Below are 25,846 nucleotides of genomic sequence, written 5' to 3' on the forward strand. Positions count from 1 at the left end.
AGTCTCGCTCTGTCTCCTAGGCTGGAGTGCAGTGACCTGATCTCAGCTCACTGCAAGCTCCACCTCTCGGGTTCACGCCATTCTCCTGCCTCAGCCTCCCCAGCAACTGGGACTACAGGCGCCCGCCGCCACGCCTGGCTGATTTTTTGTATTTTTAGTAGAGACGGGGTTTCACCGTGTTAGCCAGGATGGTCTCTATCTCCTGACCTTGTAATCTGCCCGCCTTGGCCTCCCAAAGTGCTGGGATTACAGGCGTGAGCCACCGCGCCCGGCCTATAATTCTTAAATGATACATGCATGCAAAGTAAAGTGCACACTCAAGAATGGAGATGGTACACACTAAATTCAAAGTTATGGTTACCCGTGGAGAGAAAGGGATAAGGCAAAGGCATACAGGAACCTCAGCTGTAGCTGTAATGTAGTGCTGGCCCCCCAAAAAAGAACAAAGGCAAATATGTTGAGGTTTAATAAAATTGGCTGGCAGGTGCATGGTGGTAATCTAGTTTGTATACTTGTCTCTATATTTAAAGTATTTTATAATAAAAATATAAAAACAAATGAAGTGTGGTAAAACAGAGAACATTCCAAAAATAAATGACAAAAAGGAGATTTACATATATTTCAACTTAGACCTTTTTTGAGAAACATTGCTTTACAGGAGCATCTGTTACTGTGTCTAGGCCCTTAACTTTGATGGGTCCTGCCTCCCTTTAGAGCTTTAACAAAATAAATTGTTTCTACTACAGCAATAACATTACAGCTTTGCAAAAAACAACAAAACACATATTAATGGAAAATAAAGTCAGTGGCAACGTGTTTATGAAAATATCAGCAATGTGTTCGTCCTAACCTGTAAAAATATGCCATAGGACAGACAGATAACAACAGGTGAAATAGATAAATGAAGTATTCTTTAACTACCATTTAATAGACAATTGGTAGTTTGTCCTCCATGCAGAAGAGAAAACATTCAGGATTAATAATTCTGAATCAGGTTGATAGCTGTCAAGCTATGATTACTACCTCTAGAATATGAAAACATAAAAGCTCAGAGTCAAAGAAAAAAATCACTTAGTATCCATGTATTAATTTACTGGCCTCTTACTTTGTTCATTTATATTACACCATCTAAGTTTCAGGAAAAAGTAATCTAATCTGAGATTCAGTTACATAGAAGGACAGATCAAGAAGTATGGCATGTAAAGAACTTTGCCTCATGAAGAGAACTCATAAAGAGTTTCAGTAAAACTCTCTCTATCTTTGCATTTCTTGTCATTGAGTTATGCTCTATTACCTTTATAGCTTATTCTATCTTGTATCTCTTCATATTCATGTGCAAACATAGTAATGCCAAACTTAACTACTCATTAAAATGGCAATCTAAATTACATGAAACATGGCCAAAGAAATATACACATAAGACCCAAGAACAATCAAAATACAAAGCACAGAGTTCTATCCTTGAGTCTTATGTTACATACAGTGCTAAAAAATTTAGTCATAGATTCAACTACAGACAAAAGGTGTTTAAAAAGACATAAGTATGACATCTGGAAGTATCATTAAAGAAACATGGGAAGAATACAAATTTATTACAGAAATTTTGAAAAACCTAATGAGTCACGTGGGACATGAGCAAAAAATCCATCGTATCTAAATAACTCACAAAAATGCTATAGTACTTATGATGATTCACAATGAATCATGGCCCTGAATTATCGAGAAAAAAAATTATATTTGTTCAGTGTACTTTAAGAACTGTGGGGAAATGACTTTAAGTCACTGATTCTAACATTCATCCAGAAAAACAAATATGTAAGCATATTCTGAAAAAAATAACATTTGTCTTATCAGTTTTAAGATACAATGTAATGAGATAATGATGAAAAGAGTGAGGTAATACCACAAAAACAGCCAGACCAATGGAACAGAATTATCTTCAAACAGAAAGATTGATATATGTCAGTAATCTTTGAAAAGGGAACATCAGGAGTCAATACGTAATTATCTAATAAATGTTACTGAAATACTTGGTCAACTATTTTGAATATTGTCTTCTTAGGGGGATTTATAATCTCATCTGAAACTATATATCAAATAAATTCCAGATAGGAAGAGCTTTTAAAAAAAATTTTAAGTGACTGTTTTATAAAGGAAGGACATTAAGCATAGAGAAAAATGACTTTAAAAAGAAAAGAAAAACAGACAATTTCAAAATGCAAATACATTTTTATAATTATAAAAGTAATTTGTGAGAAATTCTGAAATCTTGAAATGCATATAAAAATAAACAAGAAAGTTTGTTGATTTTCCTATCAAGAGAAAATACTGTTACATTTCAGAATATATTCTTTTTTTAGTATGTGTTTATATATATTTACGCAGATATATATATCAAAAAAATCACAAAAATTATTTCATGAATGGGACTGTAGTTGCCTTGTAATTTAAAGTTTTTAAATTCTACATTAAGGAGCTCGTTCCGTGTAAATAAATATGGATATACACTGTCATCATCATCATCATCATCATCATCATCATCATCATTTCCAATGGCTACAAAATATCTTATTCTATTAAAATACTTTATTCTATTAAAATAAAACATTTGTAAGTAAACACAAATAAAACCAATTTTCTCTTTCAACTACTGGTGTAAAAGTCAATTTTGGTTGTTTTCTTTTCCAAGATGGTGGGATAGAGGCTTTTAACATGCCTCGGCCTTTTGGAAATAGCAAGATAGTGAATAAATATTAACTGTGAGCTTTCATTCAAGAAGGAAAATGGGAATATAAGAAGTCAAACTGTCTCTCCTCACTGAAGATATGATTTTATACCTAGAAAACCCTACGGACTCCATCAAAAGATTCCCAGAACTGATAGATGACTTCAGTTAAAGTTTCAGAGACAAAATCAATGTACAAAAATCAGTAGCATTTCAATACACCAATAATGTTCAAGCTGAGAGCCAAATCAAGAATGCAATCTCATTTACAATAGCCACACAAACAAAAAAGTAAAATACCTAGGAATACATCTAACCAAGGATCTAAAAGATTTTCATAGGGATAACTTCAAAACACTGCTGAAAGAAATCAGAGATGGTACAAATGGAAAAATATTCCATGATCATGGGTTAGAAGAATTAATATTGCTAAAATGACCATACCACCCAAAACATTCTACAGATTCTACATGAATTCTATCCCACTACCAGCATCATTTTTCACAGAACTAAAAAGAACTATTATTACATTCATATGGAACAAAAAAAAATCCCAAATATTGAAAGCAACCCTAAGCAAAAAGAACAAAGTCATAGATATTGCATTACCTGATTTCAAACTATACTATATGGCTGTAATAACCAAAACAGTGTGGTACAAAAACAGATACATAGTCAATGTAACTGAATAGAGAACCCAGAAATAAAGCTGCACACCTACAGCCTTTTGATCTTTGACAAAGTTGACAAAAATAAGCAATGGGAAAAGGACTCCCTATTCAGTAAATGGTGCTGGGATAGCTGGCTAGCCATACGAAGAAGAATAAAACTGGACCCCTACATTTTAACATATACAAAAATTACCACGATGTGGATTATTTAAATGTAAGACCTCAAACAATAAGACTCCTAGAAAAAAACCTAGGAAACACCATTCTGGACATTGGCCTTGGGAAAAAAATTTATGACTAAATCCTCAAAAGCAACTGCCACAAAAAAAAAAAAAAAAAAAATTGACAAGTGGGACCTAATTAAAATAAAGACCTTCTGCACAGCAAAAGAAACTATCAACAGAATAAACAGACAACCTACAGAAGGGAAGAACTTATTTATAAACTATGCATCTGACAAATGTCTAATATCCAGTCTATGTGGAACTTAATTGAACAAGCAAAAATCAAATAACCCATTTAAAAATGGGCAAAAGACATGAACAGACATTTCTCAAAAGAAGACATACAGATGGCCAATAAACTATGAAAAATGCTCAATATCACTAATCATCAGAGAAATGCAAATTAAAACCACAATGACAACACCATGTCACACCAATCAGAACAGCTATTATTAAAAAGTCAAAAACCAACAGGTGCAGGCAGGGTTGCAGAGAAACGCGAATGCTTATACACTGTTGGAGGGAATGTAAATTCGTTCAGCAATTGTGGGAGGCAGTTTGGAGGTTTCTCAAAAAACCTAAAACAGAACTACTATTTAACCCAGCAGTCCCAATACTGGGTATCTAGTCAAAAGAAAAGAAATTGTTCTACCAAAAACAATGATGTGCTCACATGTTCATTGCAGCACTATTCACAATAGCAAAGACATGGAATTCAAATTAGGTGCCCATCAATGGTGGATTGGATAAAGAAATGTGGTACACATACATCATGGAATACTATGTGGCCATAAAAAAGGAATGAAATCATGTGTTTTGCCACAATATGGATGCAGCTGGAGGCCATTAATCTAAGTGAAGTAACACACGAACTGAAAACCAAATATTGCATGTTCTCACTTATAAGTGAGAGTTAAACATTAGGTACTCATGGAAATAAAGATGGCAACAATAAAAACTGGCAACCACTGGAGCACAGAGGGAGAGAAGGGGGAAAGGGTTGACAAACTATTGAGTACTATGCTCAGTACCTAATGACCTTACTGAATGTACTAGAAAGTATCAACAACAAAGCACATTTGTGTATTTCCAAAGATTATCTCTATGTATTTATTTTACTTTCTTTGAAAGCTAGTAAAGTTTGATTTTTTAAAATATTTCTTAGTCATTAATATTTCTTCTTTTCTAAGTTATTCCTTCATGTTCTTTGATCAATGTTCTATTTGGAATTTTAAAAATTGACTTGTAAGAGAGCTCTCCTATAATAGTCACAAAATTACTAGTTTCCATATTTTTTATAAATATTTTTTTCTGCTTGTCATTTGTATTTTATCTTTAATTTTTATTGTGTGGAAGATTTCAAATTAGTCACATTTAAAAATATTTACTGGTTTCTACCTTTATTGACATACTGATAAAGATCATCACTAACTCATGATTATATACACATCTACTTAGATTCTTTCACATGCTCTTATGCCTTGTGGGGTTTTTAACATTTAAATCTTTAGTCTCCTTGAAATTTATTTCGGTATGACATATGAGAAAGAATTTGAACAGTGTTTGCCTCCAGATTTGGACATTTGTCCCCAATGTATTAAATGCCTTAAACTTATACCAGTTTATTATATTTACTTGGTTCTGTTTTGGGGCTTCCAATTTTGTGGTCAATTTAATTTTAAATTGGTCATTTGACTCCTAAAACTTTTAATTAATAAATGCATGAAAGTAAAACACAGAAAACTGGAAAAAATTATTACAGCCACTATGACAGACAAATGGTTGACAACAATAATATGATAAATCATACAAGTCAACAAAAAACTACCAAAACGTCTTTGGGGAATGTGGAAGATGGGTAAAGGATAAGCAGAAAATTCATAATAGAAAAATAAATGACTACTGTAAGCATGATAAAGTGACATTCACCCTGTAGTAGTCAAATAAATGTTTAAAAAATTAGATAACACTTATTAAATTGTCCAATTAGCAAGGACTGTCTCATAAAGCAACTTTAAAAATCTCTCCAAAGTTAAGAATCTCAGGAGAAAGGCATTCTTACACTTCCCAGCAGGCATATAAATTGGCAGAATGATTTTTAAAAACAATCTGGCAGGAGCAAACAAGAGTCATAAAACAGTATACATCCTTTGACTCAGCAATTTCCTTCAGACTCTAGCCTAGAAAATAATGTGGAATGTAGTAAAAGATTTATATACAAAGATATTCACCTTAGTTTTATTTAAATCAAAAATAGAAAGTAGGTTTAAAAAATCCAGTAAAATATTGAATATAGAAATCATAGCGTAACCACAGTATCGAATATTCTAGCTATTTAAAATAGTTCTTTACGAACCTGTTTAACAGCATGTGGAAAGTGTTACAAAGTTATGTGAATGAGGCAGGCCCAGTGTTTCTGGGGGGGTTATGGGCAGGCCCTGGGGGTCTCCAGGGACCTTGCAGGCAAAAGGGGTTGGGAAGTGAGGGGCCGGCTGTGCTCACCACGCAGGGCCTTCCTTGGCACCCAGCCTTGTGGAGCAGCCAGCAAGTCACACATGCTCCTGCACCTCCACAGCAGCTGGCAGGTGGACCAGGCCATCCTCCCAGGGAAGGATGGCAAGGTTGTCGTTCGCTTTGGCCATGACCGGGACCCCACATGCATGAAAATGGACAAGGTCTTGTACAGCATCGAGAAGGTTCAATATTTTGCAGTTATTTTTCTTGTGGATATTACCAAAGTACCTGACTTCAACAAAATGTATGAGTTATATGATCCATGCACTATCATGTTTTTCTCCAGGAACAAGCACATCATGGTTGTCTTGGGGACTGGCAACAACAAGATTAACTGGACCATGGAGGACAGGCGGGAGATGGTCGACATCATAGAGACCGTGGACCATAAGGCCCTCAATGGCGACAGCCTGGTCTTGTCTCCAAAAACTACTTCACCAAGTACAGATACTGAGGTGCCCTCAGGCTGTGTGGATAAATGCTGTGGAGGCCTTTTCATGTGGAAACCTTTTAAACTATTTCAAGCCTTTGGAAAAGTATATGAAGCTCCAGTGCTGGAGGATTTCTGAGACACAATTTATTACATGACCTTAACTAGCTGAAATAAACACATGAAAAAAATAATAATACTGATCTTAATGGAATACAAGGAAGATTTTTAAAGTGTATATATAGTTGCATCACAGTTGGTAAAAATGCATATAAAAAAACTTGAGTAAACACATAATGATCATCATGGGTGATTATGATTTTCTTCATTCTTCATTTCCTTATTTCTAAACTACTTCACAATATGTCTCTATCGTTTTTGTCTAGTTAGATGGCAATACAAACTGGGGAAAGGCCTGTGTTTTCAAAATGGGAAAAGCTATGAGCAAACAAATCTATGAGCTGGGAGAAGCAACAGAGAGAGGGAGAGGACAAAGGCTTAAAAGAAAGGAACAATGAATGTCACCAGGATCCTGCAGAAAAGAGACATCAAGAGAACAGGTCGAGAGACTTGTCTAGGAGGGACATCTTTCCTTTGATACCTGTGAGGAGGAAGTACTGGAGAGGTGCAAATACAGATCGATTTATGTGCAGGTAATGGGAGCAGAACATTCACTGAACTCAGAGATGTTCACTTCTACTACCTAAGTCAAGCATGAGGCAAGCTCATCAGCTGAGACTGAAATAGAACTTGAGAAGAGTGATAAAGATTATGAAAACTGAATGGGAGCAGGAGTTAATTAAAAACAGGGAAAAGAACTATACTAGTATTTCTGTTTACCTAAACATGTCAGGATCATGAAATTATTTTGTCTCAGGAACCAAATACAGTTACTATCTTCTTTACCAGAGAACAATTATTTTAACATATCTGTGCCATACCTTGATTGATTGCTTGATTCATTGATTTAGATTCTTTGATTCATTCAACACTAGTCTAGTGCTTAAACAGGTCACTAATGCCCTCCACATTTGCAAATTCAGTGGTCAATTCATAGTCCTCATGCTATTTGACATTTGTTATGTGTTACCGTACACACTTACAAATCCTTCATTCTTGAAAATTATAATATATTTGTTTCTAGGACACCACTCTACTGTACTATTAACCCTTCTTAGATGCCTTTGCTGGTACCTTTTCATCTATCTGATTATACAAGTTTAAATGCTCCAAGGCTCAGTCTCCATGACTCTTACATCCATTTATTCACAAGATGATCTCATTCAGGCTCCTATCTTTAAATACGTTTGTACCCTGACGACTTACATGTAACACACACATACTCACACACACATACACCTGCAGATTCAATCTCCCACCTAAACTTCAGACTCAGTCAGAACTGCCTACTCTACTTGAAAGTTCATCAATTTTCTAAGAAGCAGTCCCCACCCCAAGTACTCCTCATCCCCAAATCACCCATTTAACTAAACGGAAACTTCATTCATCAAGCCGTTCAGGCTAAAAACCTTGGAATCATCAATGGGTCTCCATTTCTTTTTGCCCACTTCAAATAGAGCTGCAAATTCTATTTACTCTGTTTTCAAAATATACCAGGATCTAAACACTTCTCTCCACTTTCATTCTAATTGAAGCCACAGTCATTTCTCCTCTGGAATGCCTTGGTCCCCCGCCTCCAAGGGACCCTCTCCCTCATCAGTTATGCCCCCACAGTCTGTTCTCCCCACTGTAATGGGAGTGATTCTTTAAAAACAAATATAAGTTAGATCATGTCACTCTTCTGCTCACAAGTCTCTAATGACTTCATATTTCACTTATAGTAAAAACCAAAGTCCTTATAAAGACCTTAAGGCCCTACCTGATCAGGCTTCCTGGGAGGAGGGCAGAGAGCAGGAGGATCTTCTGCCTAGGTTTCCAAATGGGAGACAATTTATAGAAACACTATACCTAGTGGGGGCTTCCTCAAATAGAAGTTCAATGTTTGTCCTAGGTACAGTTACCTAACGTTTTCTTATCTAACTAGTAAGACTAAGAAAGTGACTGAATAAAATAAATATCTAAACAAAAGCTCACATTTTTAAACATGAAATTTCAGAAATATTAGTGATTCCTTTCAGAATATAATGTATTTTACTCTAATTGCCATTCTGTCATCTCATTTAACTTTTCAAAAGATATGCACCAACAGGCCAGTGTGGTTTATGGAAGATTTTTTTCCCTTTTTCTTCTTCATTAGTAACAAAATCCCAGAAGTATGATTTCCAGATTCTCTTCAAGAAACAAACATCTGCTGTGTCCCGAATGTTGCTTTCCAATCTTTTACACATTGTGTAAAAGCTTCATTGTGAATAACACTGGGCATTTTCGATGTTCTGTTGAAAATGGAAGAAGGACAAATATCTGTCCTTATATATTCACAAACAGAAAGCTCTCGATTTCAGAAAGGCAAGCAAGCTGCCTACCTTTTCGTTGTCTCCTAAATTGTATCACTGTTCTTTTGCATAGTGTTTATTATTATAATCAATGAAAGCAAGTAACAGAAAGTAGCACAAAGTGACATAAGAACATTGATCTACAATTTGGCAAAATAGAGAATTGTTTCTTGAATTTAATGATCTATTATTTGCCAATTTCCCATTTGACCCTGTAGACACACCAAGTATATATTAAAAGGCAATTTTCTTATCTATTTATATAATCTCTCGACTTTCACTTTCACATATTAAAGCAGAGTAAGTCCATGAAGTTTTGTTAAACTACATGCAAATAATAAAAGTGAGCCAGTATCAGAACAATTAATTTCACTCCAAATGTAATCACATGAAATAATTGGTCTGAGTCACCCACCTTTAAGTTAAAGATCAAGAGAATGTAAACCAAAGGCAGAAAAGTCAGAGGTCAGCGACAAAACACTGGGGAAGAAAAGAAAGCCAAAGCTTAACTCTGTGTGAGTAGGCATTACTGTCTGTGTGTGTAACCCTCTGTGTGTGTGTGTGTCAATCTGAATGGGTCTATGTGGTTATGTTCACATGACTGGCTGTGTGTGTGTCTGCATGTCAGCTTCAGCATGTGCGAGTGTCTGTGTGTTGGCCTGCAGGAGACAGTGTGAGTTTATGTGTGTCAATCTGAGAAAGAGAAAGTGCATGCGCATATGTACTTTTCCCCTTAGAAAAGTGGGTAGAACACTGTTGGCTACACAAATTTTTATGTTGTGTAGGTGTGTCAGCCTGAGCAAGAGTGTGTGTGTTCATGTATGGATCAGCTTGAACAAGCAACCATGTATGGGGAGAAGGGAGAAGACTGTGTGTGGCAGACTGAATGTGTGTGTGAATGGGTGTGTAGTATGTTGTATGTGTGTAATATGTGGTGTGTGTCAGCCCAAGGGAGTGTGTGCGTGTGTGGGTGTGCGTATGTCAGCATATATCTGGGAGGAAGAACTAGAGAGACTTTTTATTTCCCTGGATCCTATGTGGTAGGAGAGATTTCTTAGAAAATCATACAAGTGCCGTTTTATTAAAATTTGCCTTTCTGACATGACGACAGGTCCCTCCAAGTATGTTAATTAACCTCAGTAGAAACTAGGTGTGAAAAATACCCTAAAATGATTTAGCAGCAGGGCACGGAGAATTCAGTCAATTTAAACATTGCCACTTTATAAGTCACCAAAATGCTATTTTTCTTTCAGTTTAAAATAATCTGATATAATAAACTAATTTTTCCTTCACTAAATGGCTCTTTAAATCAGTGCTACAACTGATGTCTCTCAAATATCATTTTATTTTAAATTAAGGTTTAACAGATAATTTCTGAACAATCATGATTAATCTCTTGCTAGAGTGTTAATATTACACATAAACATAAAATACAACATTGCTAGAAACAGTTCAGCTTTCAAAACTAAGTACCATGAAGCACTGACATGGTATGCTGGACTAGAACTTCATTTTTGATTCCCACAACACACTTCTGGTCACTCTACTCGGCCTCACTATCCAGAGCTGACTAGGAGGAAACACATCACACAAGTGACTCACTGTCTGTCTACTCAATGGAAAGAATAGAAAGGTTCTCATCCTCAGTACTGACCCTAATGCTCATCAGATTTTATAAACCACAAGATAAACCTGGAAAAACATCAAAGTAGTCCAGGGGAGCTGCTCTTCCCCAGAATGCCAGTTCCAATGGCCTCTTCACTGGGTAGAAAGTATCTAAGGTAGGTTTTCTTTTTGGAATTCAGCTATTATTCTGGTGTTTTTGCCAATACCTCATAGATAGATACGCATAAATATGTGCATGTTTATAAATACACACACACAAAATTTACTCCACAAAATAGAACTTAATGTCACCTTGTTTTATTTTTCTAAATCAAATAAAGTATGACTCCAAGTATCCATTTGCTAACAGTGTTATTCGGTATTTCATACCCTTTCCTGCTCTGGCCCTGTGAGAGCACCAGGAAATTCAGCAAACTTGAGAAGGGACTTATGGCTTTCAATGTGTTGTGGTCACCATTGAGATGCTGGTGTTCAAACCCCAAGGACAGGTGGGGGGCTCTACTTCCAAGGCAGTGCAGACCTTGGAATCTTTAAGTGCCTGGAACACAATGGCCTCTCTCATGATATCACCTCCCCCTCCACCACATCATCCACCTGTCACCCACAGGCCTTAGCACTTCCTGGGATGCCCCACAGGACTCAGAGTGGACCTGCCACTGTGCTTCATAACCCGTAACTCTGGGTGAGACCTCTCTGCCCCTTCCAAGCCTTGAAACTTCATTCCTTCTTGGCCAACCTAATTCAATGCTCTCCCAGAGGACAAATAGAGACACTCTTTGCTTTTCCCCTTGAAAAGGTGGGTAGAACACCGTGAGGTGCTCAGGCCCTCAGAAACTTGAGGATGGCCTTATGGCTTTCAGTCTGTCGTAGTCATTGTTGAGATGATGGTGTCCAAACCTCAAGGACACGTCAAAGGTCTTTAGGCCTCTCCTTTCTGGGAAGATGGGGAAAAGGTACATTTTAGTCAACAGTAGCCATGTTGTCAAATTCTATTATTACACTATTTTTGTCTTGCTTTACAGATTTCTTGGATACACTGTAGTATATGATTATATTATACATTTTTCAAATTAACAGTTAGACATATTGCACCAGGTACTTCCCCTAACAAAGTATCTGGAGATAGATGGAAATTATAGCACATTTTTTAAAGATGTTACTAGCACACTGTCGAAAATAAGTTTATCTTATGCTTCCAGACTTTTCAAACACTCTTAGAAAGTATATGTATGTACATGTATATGTGAATATGTGTGTGTGTGTGTATATATATACATACATTTTTATATTGCTCATATTTTTTTCATTGATATGTTTTCTTAAGTGGTAAGACCTTTTTAAAATAAAAGTTTGGTAATTTTCTATAATAGCTACTTAAAAACCTCTTTTCCAGTTTACTATGTGCCTTTGGTTTTGTTAATGTGGAATAACATGCAGAAGATTTCATTACTCAATTTTTAAGTATATTTGCATAAAGTTACATAGGTATTTGCATACTTTGTAATCTTCTCTGACTCTGACTATAGCCCTTTTCTCATTTCTAAATTTGTTGATTTGTATTTTCTCCTTCTCCTTCTCTTTTTAAAATTCAGTTTACCAAACGTTTATTTCATTGTTTGATTTTAAACCAGGCTTAATCAGTTCTATCATTTTTCCATCTTCTAACATTAAATTCTGTGTTTTATCTTTACTCTTAACATACTCTTATCTGCCTAAGTTCTGTTTATTGGTATTACTTTGTTTCAGGATTTTTTTTTTCCTCCCAATTGTCTAGAATTTAATGTTTCACTCATTTTTAAATTATATTTTTAAATAATAAAATCTCTTAGAGTGATGAATTTTTCTATAAATATGCATTTGTCTGCCAAGCATAATTTTGACATGAAACTTACTTCTTTGATTATTTTCTTAAAAGGCTAGTATTGTATTTTTTATTTCCTTACTTACTATAAGGAATGTCCTTATAGTAATGAATTTACAGGGTTTTACAAGAGAAGATAAATAGTGGATGTTTGCTTTTTCTTGTAAATATTCTAGGTCAGAAAAACGAGTTTTGTAAATGGCAGTTCTAGCTAAGACATTAAAACCTTAATGAGATTATTAGCTATTGATAAGTCTACACTTACTATGCCACATTTATTTTTTATATTCCTATCCTAGAAATAATGGCATAATTTCCTATTTGTGCACTTCAGAGCAACTTATCAAAACTAATAAAATTTGAATGGAACTTTTGACAAAAGTTTTCAATGAATACTTTTTTCTTTTTCCGACTTGAAGTACCTATTAAAGAAAAACTGCTAATCTTTACAGGTAGTCCTCGAATCTTCCTGCAGTTGACCAGTGGATAAAAACTCCCAAGTGTCAGGGCACAGGGCATTCTCACTCACATTGCCATGTCCTCCTCTTTTTCCAACTATCTATATCACTTCTTAAGTAGTCATCATAAATGGAGTCATTTGGGGCAATTAAAAAGATCCTTGTGAGTGAATTTCTTTAAAGCCATTTAATATCAGAAATGCTCATATTACCCATTAAAAATACCCTCTCAGACATTTGTATTCCCTCCAACAAAGGATGCAGTGGGGAGTTCAGGAGGTTGAGAACAAGGTAGGAGCTGCAGAGAAAATTAATAAAGCCTCCAAATGACAGTTTGGTTCTTTTGCATTTTATACCACACCCCTTGGTTTAAAAGCCATAAATAAAACTAAAAACAATACTCTTGAGTAATGACTTTTACTTTTGTTGAGGACACTTCACAGTTTCCCAGGAGATTCTTCAGGCCTATGACAGAGATCTAAATAAGAAGCAATTTTAAGATGTCATTCCTTATCTAGCCATTTTACCAAGACATGCTTTACCCAAAATAGACTAAATGACAACCTGTTTCCCACCTTAGTACATGTCAGATAAACTAGCATTCTCAGTTCTGCCTTGACTATAGATTGCAGAATATGATTAATGATATATCCGAGCAGAAGCCCCCAAGGAAAACATCATCTCTTAATTCTGACTATCCTAATGAAATCGTATAGTTCATAATTCATTAATCTGACTGCAGTGACAAAAATAGGATGCAAGAAAAAAAAAGTACTTCTATAGTGTCCAAAGAGACAAAGCTGAGATAATTCATTAGCAATAGCACATGCTTAAATTTCGCTGTGTTCTGCTGCATAGTGCAAGGTTTTCTGTAAAAAAGTAACAGCAAGAAACACATTATGTTCCTCTTTTTGAAGAAAATGATCACCTTCAAAGAAGCCAACAGAATTCTTATTTAAAATATTCTTGTTTCTCCAAGAAAAAAATGTCCTACACAATAGGTTCCTAAAATATAAATTTTATTAAGGCAATAAGTTAAATAAGAGTCCACTGAGCACAGGCTTTTGTCCTTCTTTTTCTTAGCCTTCCCTTAGAGGAAGATTGCCTGTCATGCTCTTAACCATACATTTTCTAAGTGCGAGGTCATTTCACTATTTAGTTTCTTAAATTAGTGGAGCTTAATGTATCACTTCACCTAAAACTAGCTGTTATAAAAGGCAATATACTAACGTGTAAAACACATTGCTTTTTCTAAAGCACTTAGCATTCAAAAATAAATACTATCATTTAATGATGGTAATAATGATGAAAATTATAATATTCTATCTGATTCAACATATTCTTAATTATCAGCAGCAACAGCAGCAACATAGACCTTGGTGGTCAACAGAGTCTGATGGAATCCTGCACTCACAGAAAGTGCCACTCCTAAATTGTGGAGGACATTTGCACTGTGAATGTCATCTCCACATCATGAACCTAAAGACCCTTCCCCTAGACTTTTGGATTTTAATTTGTAACTGAGGCTGGCATGTGATTACCACTTGGGTACAGAGGTAGCAAACCTACACATCTCCCCCTTAAGGAAAGGTCCAAAGAGCCCAGATTATTAAGCCTTAAAAAGTGAAGTCATTGGAATACCTTTTTCCATTCTAAAGAATTATTCTTTGCACACAAAAATAAACACATAATAATAGGAACTCTATGCTTATGGGAGTAAGCCATCCATTACATATAAGGCATACCAGTCCTGGACTTTTTATAGAAATTTTCTGTAAAAACAGCTATAAAGATGTCAAAGTTCTATTAGTTATTATATTACTTTGAACGTTGTGATGGATACAAAGCAGGTTTAAGGTTTTGTTTGGAAATTTTCATCTAAAGATGGGTTCTCTTCTTTTGGGAGGGGAGAAAAACAGCAAGTGTTCAAGAGCTCAAAATTCATGCTGAATCAAAGATAACTTTGCACTGGTCATAAAGTTCTAGCCAAAGAAATATCCCAATTCACTAACCTTGGTTCCATGAGTGAGATTAAGTAGTTGAGGTGATAAAGTGAGACCTACTCTTCTGCCTGGTCTTATCCCTGCATATCAAATTCTTCAGTTACCATAAAATACCACATAGAACTGCTATGCCATATTACAAAGCTGCAGCACAAGTTTCACAAACAGGTGAATTTTAATTCTAGATTAAAAAGATGAAAATGCTTGCTATGTCTCAACATAGCAAGTTTAATTTTATACCTACTTTTCTTTTCCAGGCTATCCAAGGTCACAAAGCTAAGCTCATTTATAAATCCTCCTTTGCCTTTTGTCAAAATTTGGTTCACTATCAAGTAACATTTTCCTTAATGCAAATTTTTATTTTTTCCCATTGTTTCAGTACAGAGGCATTCTTAGATAACTTTTCTTATATTTTACTGTTCATCCTTCTCTACCTCCATGACCCGACATCCAACTCTAAGATCTTCCTCTGTCAGTCATTGAAATAGCATGTCATTCTTCTTCTCAAAAATGATGGTTTCCAAATATTTGAAAACACAATGGTTTGCAGTTATTTTTAAGTCTTGCTTCAGCTAGAAGTCTTTTGGTTGCAAGTAACTGAAACTCAAACTTAAAAGGCTTGAGCAATTAAAGGTATTTACTAGTTCGTGTAATGACAAATTCCAGTGACAGGGTTTAGCTTCATCCAGCTGAACAGTGTTACCAAGACTATCTTCATACCTTAGTATGAAGATCTTAGATGTTGTATTCACCCTAAGGCTTTTTAAAAATCTTTCTTTTTGTTTTTTCTTTTTCTTTTTCTTTTTTTTTTTTTTTTTTTTTTTTTTGAGACGGAGTTTCGCTCTGTCGCCCAGGCTGGAGTGCAGTGGCGCAATCTCCGCTCACTGCAAGCTCCGCCTCCCGGGTTCCCGCCATTCTCCTGCCTCAGCCTCCTGAGTAGCTGGGACTACAGGTGCCCGCCACCACGCCCGGCTAATTTTTTGTACTTTTAGTACAGACGGGGTTTCACCGTGTTAGCCAGGATAGTCTCGATCTCCTGACCTCGTGATCCGCCTGTCTCAGCCTCCCAAAGTGTTGGGATTACAGGCGTGAGCCACTAGGCCCGGCCTTTAAAAATCTTTAGATGGTCTCCCCTACCTCCTAAGGGTACAAGTTCAACTACTTCCAGCAGGAAAGTCAGAGCCTGTTTTTATAGCAGCTCTATTAAAATGCTAGTATCTAGTCCAGTTGTGCGTGTCTGGTCCATGTGACCATCACTAAAAAGATATCACTGTGGCGGCTGGGCACGGTGGCTCACGCCTGTAATCCCAGCACTTTGGGAGGCCAAGACAGGCGGATCACGAGGTCAGGAGATCGAGCCATCCTGGCTAACACGATGAAACCCCGTCTCTACTAAAAATACAAAAAAATTAGCGGGGCGTAGTGGCGGATGCCTGTAGTCCCAGCTACTCGGGAGGCTGAGGCAGCAGAATGGCGTGAACCCGGGAGGCGGAGCTTGCACTGAGCCGAGATGGAGCCTCTGCACTCCAGCCTGGGCGACAGAGTGAGACTCCATCTCAAAAAATAAAAATAAAAATAAATCACTGTGGCTAAAGGGATGGGGTACACTGATGCTCAAACCAATGAGAGCCCTTTTGGAGCTGGAAGAGAAGTCTGTTACCCAAATTGCTCAGAAAATTTGGGGCACTGTACTTTGGAAGGAGAAAGGGTGCTTGAGAATCAGACAACAAATGTTAACTACAAAAGTAAATCCTTGACATTTATCAGATTGTGACTCTTCTGTACTTTTTATGTTTTAGAATATCCTACACAGAACAGCATAGCATTCACTATACAGTTGGTGCAATATGAATAATGACATTAGTAAAACATAAAAATACAGAGAATAAGTGCTTCCTAATGCAATACATTTCAAAATGACGAGAAGAAAATAAAATTTGCGAATAATATTTAAATAAACTTGGCACTTTAAATACTCATTGTGAACATAGGTCTGTGTTTGTTTTGTTTAATTTTGTTTTTTCATTTCCAAAGCACCATATATTTTGAACACATATGGAAGGGCATATGGTTCCCTAATATCTTAAGTGTGACTTCATCATTTTATTGGAGAATTTTTTAAAAGTTAAAAATGCAAATTTTAAACAGGGTGGCCATATATGCTAGCTTGCCAAGGAGATGCCTGGTTAATGCTTTGCTCTTATGTGGGTAGTCTGATTTTAAAACAAACAAACATTTTGGCAACATGTATATCATATTCTTAAAGAAATTTGAGACAAGGGAAGTACCTAATCAAATAAAAGTGAAGTTAAATAGGCATACTCTTTGTGTAAGCAAAGAGATAGTTCAATTTATCATGTAGTAAGAAACACAGCACTGCTTCTAATGTACGAAAGAAAATTCATTTGAAGCCACAGCTGTTGTGCTTTAGGGATTTGGATTAAAACTCATTATTATCTTTCTGTTAATACTCTTCCCTGGACCAATCAGTGGTCATATGGTGTTTACAGACCCTGAACACTGAACTGACTTGAATGGCCTTTGTATTACAATACAATCAGATTATGTCTAATCTAAATGCTGTGTGTCCTTTATAGGACAGACGAATCCTAATCCCCCATTTACAAAAGCAAAGCCAGTCCAGTTCCCAATGGCTATCTAGTCACCATTTCCTGTTTTGTTTTTTAATTTTCAATTGACAGATATCAAAATAAATTTTAAATTCACTCAATCTAAAGTTAGTGTAAAAATAAATACGTGGTGGTTTTGAGTTGTGGTCAAAGCACTTCTTTTTTGATAGTTTAAAGTGTGTTACTACAAAAACACAATTCTTCTCCTTCTAAAGAATAAAGATTAACAAAATAACCACCCCCACTATTCTAACAGTTTAAAGGCAAGCTTTAAAAGCATCTCATTTCCTCTTTCCCAAATTACTTGAGAGGTTATCTTGAAGCTCAGATTAGTTAGCGGTGCCTAGGCTTTATCGGTTAAGGAATAATGATGTTTGAAAGCAGAAGTCCCCACAAGATGACCCACCAAGCCATTTGGAAATGGAACTTTCTACCCCTTGCAATTTCATTACAGTGTTGTCAAGTCTTGCTTCACTTTGAGTCTCTGAAATAAGATGCCATTTTCAAGGAAGTGAGGGAGTAAAATATCATTGATGACAACGACTCCTGCCTTCCGTAACTCATGGCTTCCACCATCTGCGAACCCCAACTTTCTTCCCATTTACCACCTCAGGATTGCCCCCCCATCTCTGTCCTCCCATGATTCTAGGATTCGTTGTCAGTATTCTGATGACATCCCCTCGCTCAGCTCAGCAGCTTTATTGACACTAAATTTGGGGTATCCTTTTTAACACCTCTTTTATCCTCCTTTTTACATCGCCTCTGTGAGCCACCTGGCCAGCAAATGAGAGTCTGCAATTAGAAGAGAATAGGTAAATAAGCTACCAAAGTAAAGGCCGGGCGCGGTGGCTCAAGCCTGTAATCCCAGCACTTTGGGAGGCCGAGACAGGCGGATCACGAGGTCAGGAGATCGAGACCATCCTGGCTAATACGGTGAAACCCCGTCTCTACTAAAAAATACAAAAAATTAGCCGGGCGTGGTGCTGGGTACCTGTAGTCCCAACTACTCGGGAGGCAGAGCTTGCAGTGAGCTGAGATCTGGCCACTGCACTCCAGCCTGGGCAACAGAGGGAGACTCCGTCTCAAAAAATAAAAAAATAAAAAAAAAAAAAGCTACCAAAGTATGAAAAACAGCTGTCGAAAATTCAGCTCCCACCCTCACATACAACAGAGTTTAGGGTTTGGAATTGTGAAACAAGAATGGAGTTTGATGTTTAAATAGATAAGGAAGAAATTTTTCAAAAGGTATCAGGAAGGCAAGGAGTATTTTAACAAAGACTGATAGTGCTCTGTTTCTTGATACAACTCTATAAACCCACAAATAAAACGACGACAAAACATGCAAGAGCTCTGATGCACTCATGGGTTTTCTTCAAGGATAGAGGTAGAAGGCTGGCTTGTTAACAATGAAAAGACATCATTCTAACTCTCACTTGATGACTGATTTCATTCCTTTTGGAATACTCAGACACCGCTTACCCCAGCCCCATCCATCTCTATGAAGCAAAGAGCACTATTGATAGCCCTGCAGAGAAGCGAAAATATTCCCAATAGGCACCTTTCAACTATGCAGCACTCTCCCTTAAAGCAGGAGGTCAGCAGCAAGATATTTCTCCACAATACACACAATAGATCTAAAGGGACCTAAAATGAACAGGTAGGTTTTGTTTTATTCTTTCTTTTTTTATTTGCTTTGTAAATTATTCAGAAAGAAAAATTATTTAACTTGCCTGGATTTCTCTCACTGCCTAGCACCTACCCACAAAACATATACTAAAAATAAATACCAACTGCTTTTGCGTCTATAAATAATGCAGTAAGAAAGGTAAATTTGAAGCTAAAAATTTATAAGGCATACATCAAAGACAAATCTAGTTGACTCTGGTTTCTGTATCAATTCAAAACTTCAAAGCTTTTGTCCATTCCACACTTAAGTTCCCAGCATGGTCTAAATACTACAGTGGAATAAAGACAAACTGGAAATTCACACTACACTGAGTGTCTTAAAACCTAACAACGAGACACAAAATTATCTAAGAATGTAAGGTGATACAGTATACTATAAGACACTGATAGAGTCTTCAAGCTGTCTTCAATTAACTGACATTCTATCAAGTGCCAGATACTGTATTAAGCACTAGAAATACATTAGTCAGAAATACGTAAATATGATAGGCATGCAGGGGAGAAGGAGTAGCTAGAGCAAAGACTAGTTGGTGTGGAAAAACCAATGTCCAAGGAGCTGCAAGAAGCTGGGTATTTTGGAGACAGTGTGATAGGGAGGGTTGGGGAAGAAGGTGTAAATAGACTTGGGGAGAGTTCAGATCACACTGGGCCTTCTATGCTTCCCCAGGAAATCAGAATTCTGTCCTGTGGGCAATAAGTCACGAAAGACTTTTAAGCAAGGATCTCTCTTCTATTAATTCAAATATCTGATAGCTGATTTCATAACAACACAAATACCATTTTAATGAAATGATTATGTATTTCTAGCAGTGGGAAATCTGAGTTTTATATTTACATAAATATAAATATTTATTTGAAAAATATAATTCTCAAATGCAAAATGTAAATAATAATTTAATGTTAAATAATCTTTAAAAAATAAACCTCACACATCTCTTACAACCAGAACTGCCCCACATTTCCTAGCTTCCTATTATTAACTGCTCCCTATTAAATGCTGCCTTCACTGGGGCCAATGTTGATGTAAACATTGCCTTTCTTATAGCATGCTGTTAAAACATAACATACATGCATACAAGCAAACATCATAGAGCCTGTGAATTGTCACAGAGTGAATGTGTCCCATGTAGCCAGCATTAAGATCAACAGGATTACCAAAACCCCAGACTCCATCTCATGCCCCCTTATAATCATTTTCTGCCTCAAGAGTAACCACTACCCTGACTTTTGATGCCATGGGTTATATTTGCCTGTTTTTAAGCTTCCTATAAATGCAGTTATGTAGAATTTATTCTTTTGTGAGTTTTGTCTGTGCTGTTGGGTATAACTGTAAACTATTTGTTTTAATTTATGTAAAGTGTTGTATTTTTACGAATATATCATTTTATGAATATTTTATAAATATATCTTTTATTTATCTAGTCTACTATCAATTGATATTTGAGTATTTTTCAGTTGAGGGTGTCATAAATGATGCTGCTATGAATATTCTTGTGTTTGGTGGAACATAGGTACATATGCCTATGGAATTGCTGGGTCTACCTTATTTATTTTTTATAATGTCAATACTTTTAAACAGAGGGCAAGTGTGAGATAACGATATGTGGGAAACTATATAGTAGGATAAGAGGTAAAAATACATCCTACAACTGACAGCTAAACAAAATCCAAATGCTAATCATTAAATTGTCCATTAATTCCTTCACCATGAGCCCACCATATTACACACAACATTTAGCGATAATGGCCTGTATTTGAAAACTCCTTATTAAAAGTAAAACATGCCCTCATTTCTGCTTTGTAGCTTAAGTAAAATTTTGTTTTTAAATATAAATCCTTTATTCACTTTTTGTTTCAGATGATTTGGTTTAACACTAAGCAAACCATCATAATGTGAGTGGCTACCTTATTGCAAAAAAGAACACCAAGACAATCTAAAAGCGAAGATTTGGATAAGAAAAGGCTTCTGGTTTTCATGAAGTTTGAGAGTATGAAAATTACAAATCACCTCAAGAACCCTAAAATCTTTTCTTTGAACAGGCCTATGTAACCAAATCACTGGCAACTGTATTTCTGAAAATATTTCACAAAACTGGCATGATTTGAAATATATGGGTTTTATGGACTGCCTGGGCTCTGTGCCTGGAAATATTTCCAGAGATCATCTCACGTTTTTATTCCTAGGATCAACAATGTCAGCAGATGTTAAGGTTTGTTAGCCAAGTACAGTGATTTAAAAAGAAAGAAAGAGAATGAGAAAGAAAAAAGAAAAGAAAAAAAAAGAAAAGAAAGGAAGTCAGGTTCATTTTAACAATCTTCCAAACCAGTAACTCAAAGGATGGGATGGATCCAAAAAAAAGTTTTAAGAGAGCACCACTATTTAAACAAGAGCAGCACCAAACATTTTAATTAAGGAATACAATCAGCTCCAAATCATACATACCATTCTAGTCTTTCCAAATCATCCCAAAATACAGTAAAAGACCAAATGTCAAAATACTTCACTGAGAAAACAATTTTATGTTCTAATAATATTTCTCTTCATAGCTGAAGAGACTGTTAGCTGAAAAACAATATTCTCCTAGGTCTTTAGTGATTAAAATATCTTCCTATAAATATATCCAAGAATAATGTTAATTCACTTACCAGAGTGAAAATTAAACAACTGTACATACACATACAAAAATAATAATAATAATCTAGACGTTGACCTTACACCTTTAACAAAAATTAACTCAAAATTGATCATAGAAGTAAATGTAAATCACAAAACTATAAAACTTCTAGAAGATAACATGGGGGGAAATCTGGGTAACCTTGGGTGTGGATATAACTTTTTAGATGCAACACCAAAGCACAATCCATGAAAGAAAAATAATGATAGAAGAAACTTTACTGAAATTAAAAACTTTGGCTCTGAGAAGATATTTTTAAGAGAATGAAAAGACAAACCAGAGATTAGAAGAAAATACCGGCAAAACATATATCTGATAAAATACTTGTATCCAAAATATACAAAAATTCTTAAACACTCAACAAAAGAGCCCAATTGAAAAAGAGCAAAATGATCTGCATAGGCACCTCACCAAAGAAGACATGCAGATGACAGGCATATCGAAAGACTCCGTATCATGTCACTAGGGAGATGCAAATTAAAACAACAAAGAGATACCACTACATACTTATTAGAATAGCTATGAATAAAATTCTGTTAGGATGGCTCAAAAACTGACCACACTATATGCTGGTAAGGATGTGGAGAAACAGAAACTCTCATTCATTGCCGTGGAGATGCAAAATGGTTCAGGCACTTTGAAAAATAGTTGGCAGTTTCTTACAAAGCCAAGCATTGTCTTACCATGGGATCCAGCAATTGCACTCCTGGATATTTACTTAAATGAGTGGATAATTTACGTCCATACAAAACCCTGCATAAAAAATGATTATAGAAGTTTGATTCAGAATTGCCCAAACTTGAAAGCAACCTAGATGTCCTTCAAAAGGTGAATAGGTAAAATGTGGTAAATCCAATATAACATTATTCAGCAATAAAAAGAAATGAGCTGTCAAGCCACAAAAGACTTAGTGGGACTTTAAATGCGTATTACTAAGTAAAAACACCCATCTGAGAAGGCTATACACTCTGATTCAAACTATATTACATTCTGGAAAAGGCAAAACTAGAGAGACAATAAAAAGATCAGTGGTTTCTGGTGGATGGGGAGGCAGAGATGAATAGGTGGAACACAGGAATTCGGGGCAGTGAAACTCTTCTGTAGGATATTGGAATGGTATACACATGACAATATATGTCTCACAAAATCCATAGACTGTACAACACAAAGAGTGAACATGAATGCAAACAAGAGCCTTTAGTTAATAATAATGCATCAGTATTGGTTCAACAACTATTAACAAACGGATCATACCAATGCAAGTTGCTAACAATAAGGGAGAATGAGGGGAAAAGAGGGAGTACAGAAGAACTCTCTATACTTTCTGCTCAATTTTTCTGTAAATATAAAATTTCTCTTACAGTCTATTAATTTTATTTTTTATTTTCAGGCAGTTAAAGATATGTAAAAATATTTGTAATACTTATGAAATGGGAAACAGAGAAGTTGCACATGAATCCTGAACTAAAAATGCCTGGACTGTATGGATTTCCTTTTCCAGGCAATATCAGTAGTAATAACTATGATAATAATGATGATAGATAATAGTTACTATGTATTTACAAAGTGCCAGGCACTGTGCTGCAAATTTTATACACTAATTTAACTCTCACATAACTTTATGAGGTAGGTATCCTTGTTTTCTAAGGCAACAGGCGCTTTCTCCAATTCACATAGCTAGTAAATAGCAGGCTGACTGACTCCGTTCTGCGCTCTTAACCACAGTGTTGTATTGCATTTTACTGCCATAGTGAAGATCCAGCAAAACTGCATGAACATTTCCACTTAAGATGCCAAAACTTACTGGATCAAGTTGCTTTGAAAAAAAAAAAAGGTAAAAATGTGCTTATCGGCCGGGTGCGGTGGCTCAAGCCTGTAATCCCAGCACTTTGGGAGGCCGAGACGGGCGGATCACGAGGTCAGGAGATCGAGACCATCCTGGCTAACAAGGTGAAACCCCGTCTCTACTAAAAAATACAAAAAACTAGCCGGGCGAGGTGGCGGGCGCCTGTAGTCCCAGCTACTCGGGAGGCTGAGGCAGGAGAATGGCGTAAACCCGGGAGGCGAAGCTTGCAGTGAGCTGAGATCCGGCCACTGCACCCCAGCCTGGGCGACAGAGCGACACTCCGTCTCAAAAAAAAAAAAAGTGCTTATCATCTAAATTAAAAATTTTTTTTTAAACCTATCTTTAGAAATACATACACTTGGAAATACTTGCATCAAATGAAAATATAATCTCTAATTTTCCAGAAGTAAACTTCCTTGCAAGCAGATAACAGTGCTCTCATGGGCCCACAAGTTTGCTTAAATGCTCTTTCCAAGAGAAAAAAGGAAAGTCAGTTCAGTAGTAGCAAGTTCCGGGTATTTGGGCAAAGGGTCCAAGGCCTGGATGAGGAGTGGGGAGGCCATTATTGTAGCCCAAGCTCTGCCACTCCTGTGCCAAGCACATCTGTCTCTTAAGATCTTAATTTATGGACTCACAAAGAGACTGATAGAGAAAATCTCTGACTCCCTGCTATTTCTCTGATTCATGCATTTGAAGCTTGAAGATTATTAATTCTTGTGACAGAAAGAAATAGTTCAGGCATAAGGCATGAGCAAATTATGATAGGGTGTGGAGTTTCATTTCAATTTAGGCAAGACTGCCCACATATAACATCCAGCTGTGGGTCTGAGGATATGTGGCAGAGCCTCCTTCCATCGACAAGTCTCAGTAGCAAGCACAGCAGTCAGATTAATTAAACTGTGTTAGGATTAGGAAGATGAGATTTGGACAAGTCTGGCCTGTTGCTATATTTACAAAGGAATCTTCCTTCTCCTACCATGCCCTCTCCCTCTCCTCCCACCTTGGTTCCCCAGTACACTAGGCATCCATTCAAGGATATTCCTTGAAGTTCCCTATGTGCTACAACAGATTCACCTCTCCCTTTAAAAATGCAGTCTCACTACAGCTCTTCTAGGATTTAGAATGAAAGCAATCAGATTAAAATGCATCAGACTACAGCATAAATGACTGAAAGGAGCTTAACACTTCCAGGGTCAGTATTGCATGTAAAAAAAGTTAATGTATAGAAACCTTTCAAAAGTGGAATTTAGATAAAAGCAAGTTTTGTGAACTTTTCAAAAATAATTATTGGGTTTTAGGAAAGGAAAGGGTACTATTCGAGGCATCTTGCCTTAGTCTACCAAGTCAGAAAGCAAATCCAGATGTCAAGCAACCCACCACCTCATTTTCAAAAGCTTACAAATCCACACTCTAGCCACCCTGTGAGATTCCAGGGTATGCATGATCTTCAGGCTAATGATTTAAATAACGAACTTAAATGGCCAAGTATCCATTTTATCATAATCATCACATTCCACACTAAATCAAAGCATCCGAGAATTAAAATAAGATATGCTAAGAGAAAATAGTCAAGACCTAACCAAATACACACTATGCAATTAATTTTTGTTGCATGAGTAAATGAACCATGCTGAATTGAAGTGATTTTGCTGACATTACCTTCAACAAGAAATGTTATATTCATTTGAAATTCCTCTGCTTTGGGGTGAAAATAACAATGTTATATAAAATATTTTTCAAGGTTAATTTATAGCTTCTTAAAAATCTGCACAACCCATTATTTCACATTTCTCAAAGTATATCACTTTTTAATATAGCCCTTATTATATAGAGACAAAACATCCAGAGAAAAAGTGTATGTACATGTATATGTGTGTGTATATATGTATAAATATAGTATGTATGTACATGTGTATATATATTCAGTCAGATACTTGGTATAATTTTATTTAGACACAATTGAATATTTGACCACATTTTTCAATTTTCAGTTTTTGTTTCCCCAAATGTGCCCATATTTTGACTATTTCAGGAGAATACACAG

The 25,846-nt window shown here is 36.2% G+C and overlaps 1 protein-coding gene and 1 pseudogene across 9 annotated transcripts in view; one reads left to right on the forward strand and one right to left on the reverse strand.

Moving 5' to 3' along the window:
* ZNF385B (zinc finger protein 385B) overlaps positions 1-25,846 on the reverse strand; it is a 423,448-nt gene that overhangs the window by 369,614 nt on the left and 27,988 nt on the right. The gene's annotated exons all lie outside the window — the stretch shown is intronic.
* Positions 6,281-6,717, forward strand: LOC135966438 (thioredoxin-like protein 4A pseudogene; annotated as a pseudogene).

The sequence above is a fragment of the Macaca fascicularis genome, chromosome 12 (assembly GCF_037993035.2).
Source record: "Macaca fascicularis isolate 582-1 chromosome 12, T2T-MFA8v1.1".
NCBI classification, from domain to species: Eukaryota; Metazoa; Chordata; class Mammalia; order Primates; family Cercopithecidae; genus Macaca; species Macaca fascicularis.